This window comes from Schistocerca nitens, chromosome 1 (assembly GCF_023898315.1).
Source record: "Schistocerca nitens isolate TAMUIC-IGC-003100 chromosome 1, iqSchNite1.1, whole genome shotgun sequence".
NCBI classification, from domain to species: Eukaryota; Metazoa; Arthropoda; class Insecta; order Orthoptera; family Acrididae; genus Schistocerca; species Schistocerca nitens.
Window position 1 is genome coordinate 29,498,680 of NC_064614.1, and position 6,176 is coordinate 29,504,855.

The 6,176-nt window shown below is 39.9% G+C and overlaps 1 long non-coding RNA gene across 1 annotated transcript; it reads left to right on the forward strand.

Annotated features, from left to right (window-relative positions):
• The first annotated feature begins 4,833 nt into the window (after positions 1–4,833).
• On the forward strand, positions 4,834–5,871 carry LOC126234488 (uncharacterized). Its single transcript, XR_007544736.1, has 3 exons — positions 4,834–5,353; positions 5,478–5,615; positions 5,722–5,871. It is a non-coding gene; the product is annotated as an uncharacterized LOC126234488 (long non-coding RNA).
• The last annotated feature ends 305 nt before the right edge of the window (positions 5,872–6,176 follow it).

The window sequence follows — 6,176 nt, forward strand, 5'->3', positions numbered from 1 at the left end:
ATAATGTCCTTAAATCGAAGTGTATTTTTATGTATTGATTTTACTTTTATGCTATTTTTAATAATGTTCACATCTCCACTGTGTATGAAATACTGAAATATTGCAACCCCAAAGTTCTACCACCCTTGAAATCACGACTCCAGTGCTGTCATTAAACCGCTATAGATAGGTGTTTAGGTTATTTAGTAGTGCATACATAGTTTTAACTTACCATTACGAAAAACGGTTGTCCTCTTCTTTCTTGTTACAAACTTATCCATCACAACAGCAAACAGACAAAAGTAATAAATGGAATATCTTACATTAAATTCTACTGCAAGTAAAAACGGAACTGATCAGTAAAACAACAACTGAACGCAACTAGGGTCAACAATGTACAGTAGTTGGTCTTCACTTAAGTTGACCTTGTTGACTTGGTAGTGTTTTCTCGTCGTATGATTTAAAATCGAAATATCTTTCCGTTTCATTATATGGCAACCACGTCATATGTAATTTCATTTAGGTAGTAGGCTGGATCCCCCCCCCCCGCCCCCCCCCCCCACTCACCCTCCCACCCCCTTGGCTATGTCCTTGTTTTGAGCTGCACAAAATGCCATTGTTTGTGGATTGTGGACCGAATTGCGGACATATGCCCTTCAAAGGTGCTGCAGATTTGGTATAGACGTTTTGTAGATACCATAAAAATTTTCATTTTATATCTGAAATAAGCTAGGCCCTTAGCTTTGAACAGCAGAGTGAATGGCCATTTCCGTTTTTTGCGACATGCATCACAGTTAAGATGTCCATTATATTTGATTTCTGGGTGAGCCACAGTAATTTCCGAGTTTTATACACCAGCTTACCATGTCACCTAGTCTGTTCAAATATATTTTTCTGTGATGTCATTGCAAAACGAATTCATAGTAAGCCGATGCCTTTGAAAGAATCTCGAAAAACATCGAAATTGCCACACATGGAGAGTGATACATGCTGCATCTTCTTTACTTTCCTCAATTTTGATGTGTATTTTTATCTTTTTTTCAGGCTAGCACATAGTTTCGCCAACTGTTAGCACTCTGATGTATAAGTTTAGCCCATTCTATGTATAGTATATGCTGGACAATTATAGAGCCTACTATGCGTATTACAAATATATATATGATATATTTCATTCTCCAGGAGCAGAACACACACACACACACACAAAGCGCGAGAGAAAGAGGGGGGGGGGAGGGGGAGCGAAAATAGTTGAATTTGTTATACAGCTGTCTGTTACATTGATTTAATTCAGCTCTTCAGTATCAGCTTTTAGATGTGTGAAGACCAACATGAAATTGGTTATCAGAAATTATTGCAGCAGATGGCCAAAGACTTTGTTTAACATTCCTGCACATTTTGCACACATAATAAGAGATTTAAAACTTTTACTCAAAATGCAACCAAATAACACAATACGTGAAAGTACTCGTGCAGCACACAGTTTTTTCCTTTCATGTATTTCTCTTTGTACCTGTAGGAACAACAATGATTCACAATTGTTATTATGGAGAAACAAACCGTAAAAACGTAACAAATATGTGTGTGGATTTCCGTGCTAAACTCAGTGATGGTAGATGCAAAACTCAACTAGTCTATGTAACACAGTTATTTTTCTCACAAAAGCGCTACAACGAGCATGAGCGTAGCAACACAATGAAGCTACAAACCAGAATAAAGCCGAATATCTTCGATTCTGTAGTCGAAGCTGTTCAGTTCACTGTCGATGGTCGCCCCCAAGAACCACCACTTCTCATTCCCCTCTCCACCCAGTACAGCAGTGCAAAGCACAGAGCACTAGAGCTGTGGATAGCCTTTAGATTAACGAGGCTATTGTGAAGCAGCATAGAGTAATGTGGTGTTCGGTTGGTGTTGGCAGGCAAGTTTGCGTGAGCAGCCGTGTCGTGGCTGGTCCCGAACGAATGAACAGAGCCAAACAGGTTGCAGTGGGCGAGAGTCCCACTGGGTAAAACCGTTGTCACAGTGAGCTATGTTGTTTGTTGTTATGCGTAGACACCCGCGGCTTAGTGTGTGGCCGTGGTGCTGGGGTGCTTAAGTTCGATATAGAGCAGGGAGCTCATCCTGTGGGGGGGGGGGGGGGGAGGGAGGGGGGAAGCTCGGAGTTTTCTATGAACTCGATGGGTAACACTAGACGCACACAATGCCCGCACGAGAGATTTTTCTACTCATTCGCTAAGGTTACATGGTTTACATATCTTCCGGAAGGTGAAACCGAATTTCGGAAACCGTTTCTCGCTGTCGCGTTTACATGTTAGGTTGGAAGCGGATTAGCTAGCCCAGTTAAATATGGCGCCTGGAAAACAGCTGTTACAGTTTGTGATTTAGTCAGCACAATCGCTATTTCTCTTCTATTAGACGAGATGTAAATAGCTTCAGTTTAATATCTATACTTCATTGTGCAATAGCCACTCCATCCATATTAACCGAAAATTTGTAGAAATAAGACGAAACCTGAAAGCCCAAGCATGCCTCAAAACCGGTTGCCTTTACATGGTAGTGAAAATTAATTGCGGAATTGGAAAATCAGCAACCAGGAGCGAATTTCCAGAATCGATTTTGAAGTGTTTACATGAATACGGGAAATCGGTTTACGAAATCTGGTTTTGGGGGCACCACGTGAATGGTGAGGAGCCTATAATCAAAAAAAGGTGTACGGGTGAGCAATAAATCGCGTATGTTATAAATCAGTGACTCTACAGAATCTAGCTGCTACTTCAGTCACAACTAGGTGTCGCAGGTGGTCTTCAACGTTTAACGCCATGTGACATCTGTTCGCCGAATTTCGTACTTCTTCCTGTGAACCTGTTGTGTTGCTGCGATTTTCGTGGCAAGTAGCAACTAAAGAGCACAGTTAACATTCAATGCCATGTGCCGTCTGACGACCTAAGCTCGTATTACTGTTATGCTTTGTGAAACGCTATCGAGTTTAACTGCGATTTCTGTGACAAGTCGCGGCTAGGATTCGCAAGTAGCAACAAAAAAGCGCAGATAACGTTACGTACGGTATGCCATTTGTTGTCCTACGTCCGTACTACGTTCTAAGAACCTTGTGTCTCACGATATGGATGTATTATATGCTTGTGGTCGAAAAAATGAACCAAGAAGCTAATTTGCTCTGAGAAAAATTTTATACTCAGTTGAGGATTGGTGCAGCCAAGGAATGTGAAGGCAGAATAAAAGTTGTGCTAAGAGCCATAAAAGATGAAACTGCAGGGTAATTTCAAAAACAGGTAATGGATAAGACTCCGATGAATATTTTGATACTTATTACACGCATGTATTGTTCATAAACTACTAAAATAGCAATCCTGGTGTCTACTATGTAACTTTTACCAAATTTTTAACTGTATTCACAATACTAAAATTATATGCAAGTGCAGGCTTTCTCGGCGAATTTCATATACGAAGTCTTCACGGGTTGTCAGTCGAGTAGCATCGTCGTCTCGTAGCAACGTTTCGATGGAGTACCAATACTCATTTTGCACACTTATGGTATCAATGATAGCTCTTTTACACTTCGAATTCTTCAAGGATCGTTTTGAATCTTCACGATTATCTCTTCTACATCAGAATGGGTACATAGAGCAGTCAGTGATCGAAGTGGGAACTGTGTCTGGAAAATCACCAGAGTTATTAAACATTTATACTGCTACTAACTGCTAGCAATATAATTCACGTTATACAACTACTAATACTTCTGGTGATGATAACACTGGAGTGATGGGAGGTTTCACACTTTAGATAAACGATGGCCCTGTCTTCATTCACAAACTTAGAAACTAACATTACTTCTGACAAAGACGGTGCTAAGACGCTGTGGCAATTTTTCCAGCTCTGCTGTCACTCATATTTTGAATTATTGCTATATCGAGTGACTGACAGTGTGGTTCAGATACTCGTGAACGTAATACCGCGGTTAGAATCCGTGTTATAAACATGAACTCCTATGGTAGTGTGTGGTATTTGTGTTACGATTTTCAATATCATACTATCAATATTTTCACACTTGTTCCATTAGTATGAAATTAAAGCCAAAGGAAGAACATAAGAAAAACATACTTAGTACTGACTGTTTTGTTGAGACGAGATTTTGTCTGTGGGCAAGCGAATCTTTCGTATATCATATAACAACTGAGGAAGAATCGTTGGAAATATTAATAATATCATTTGAGGTAGTTTTTTGTTAAGTTGGGTTACTGAATTGATACATTAGGCGCTCACCTACACAAGACCATATTTCTCGGTTGCATTGACACAGTTCATTTCTTACTTGCGCCTAATGACAGTGTACCATCTAGGGTGTTAAATCTCGTAAAGCGAATAAATAGCACAAGTCACAGAAATCGCGTAAGTCGCAAAAATCGCAGAAGTAGCAAAATCACAAGTCGCACGAATAGTGGAGGGATATTCCTGACTGCGACATATCGCAGTTAAGAATCGCAATTACCGAAAAATAGCATTCACAGAAAATCGCAGTTTAGCCCATCCCTAATTAGACGGCCGGTCTATTGTTTTATCGGTAGCAATACCAGCATACCAGTAAACTGTACCGTCGAAGTGTTATAATGTCGTATAGTACGTTTTTGGGCATTTTTACAGTCTAGTGAACCACGAAAATAATCATCAAAATGCTTCAGTGGGTGTAGCTGTATTGTTATGCCACTTAACCTGCATTATCCAGTTGCTTGCTATTTTTTGAATTGTCTCAGAAGTTGTAGCACTTGCGGAGCGCGTACCAAAGACAGGCGTCTAAAGCTAGCGAAATGAGGGATGCTCAACTACTGGACTTACCGATAGATGGCTCTACCAGCTGATTACTGTCGTCTGTATTGACCGCCATATTCGAATTTGGCAAGAAGTTTCTCTCGGTCTGTACGGTGTATAAGGAATTAAGTATTATCGAAATGGTGATTTCTTGTTCCGCTTTCAATTGTACGAAGCGATGGAGTAAGGAAAGTGACTTACCATTTCACAGGTAATAGGACTACCGATACAATACGATAAAAATACAGACTTAGTGCGTTTGCTAATGCGATGTTTTTGAACAGGTTTCTCCTAAAGCACCCAGAGCTGCTAAAGAAGTGTATTACTTCCGTGAAGCGGAAAGGTTTTAATCCTACGTCTTGCAGTTCTCTTTGCGGAAACCATTTGCGACAAGATGATTACGTAGTGAGCCCTAGAACGTGGAAGAAACGTCTCAAACCCGAAGCAGTGCCATCAGTTTTTGACTTTCCGGCTCATTTGATACCACCAAATAAACAGCGACGATGACATGTTGTTAGGATTTTGAGTGACAACGAATGCTTCTCCATTTGAGGTAGCTAATTAATTTCCTTGCTATGTGTGTGCTTTTTACTTTTGTGAATTTATTTCGTACGAACACAAATGAGCTACATAGGTCTAAGCAATGTTGTAATACAGGTCCATATTTTTGTTTTTAGCGTTCTGTCATAGAATCTGTGCTCGATTTGCCAGCTGCAGAACCTACTGATTGCGTGGAGAATGTTGTCAATGAGAATTCTTCCGTGGAAAGCATGTCCCAATTATCCAATGCAGAAGCTGCGAATTGTGTCAAAAACGTTAGTATAAGGATGTTTTCACACGCCCAAAGTTTTCTTATGATATTTTTTCATCAAGCCTTGAGATATTTCAATCATATATAACGAAATTATTTCTTTGTTTCAGAGTGCAGTTGGTTCTTCAGTAATTGATTGTGGTATACAGTCGAAAGTAGAAATGGAAGACAAGGCGACCGAAACTTGCAATTTTTTCTCAGACATTGTGCACGAATTAAAACGTAAACTGAAGTGCGTCTGTGAAAAACTTCGAAGAAGAGAGAAGAAAGTATCTTCCATGGATGACATCATAAGTTCATTGAAGGAGAATGGGCATCTTCCTAAGAAGTTACATAATTTCCTCAATCATCAGAAAGGAACACAAGTGGAATTAGTGTGCAATTTAGTGAACAACTCTCTCTCGTCAAAGGGTAATAGATACACAACAAATGTGAAAATGTTTGTGATGACTGTGTACTTTTATTCACCAGCAGCATGTGATTACCTGCAAAAATTAATGCCTCTGCCCCATAAATCATCGATTTCCAAATGGATGGCAAGTGTAGACTGTGAACCTGGCTTCTT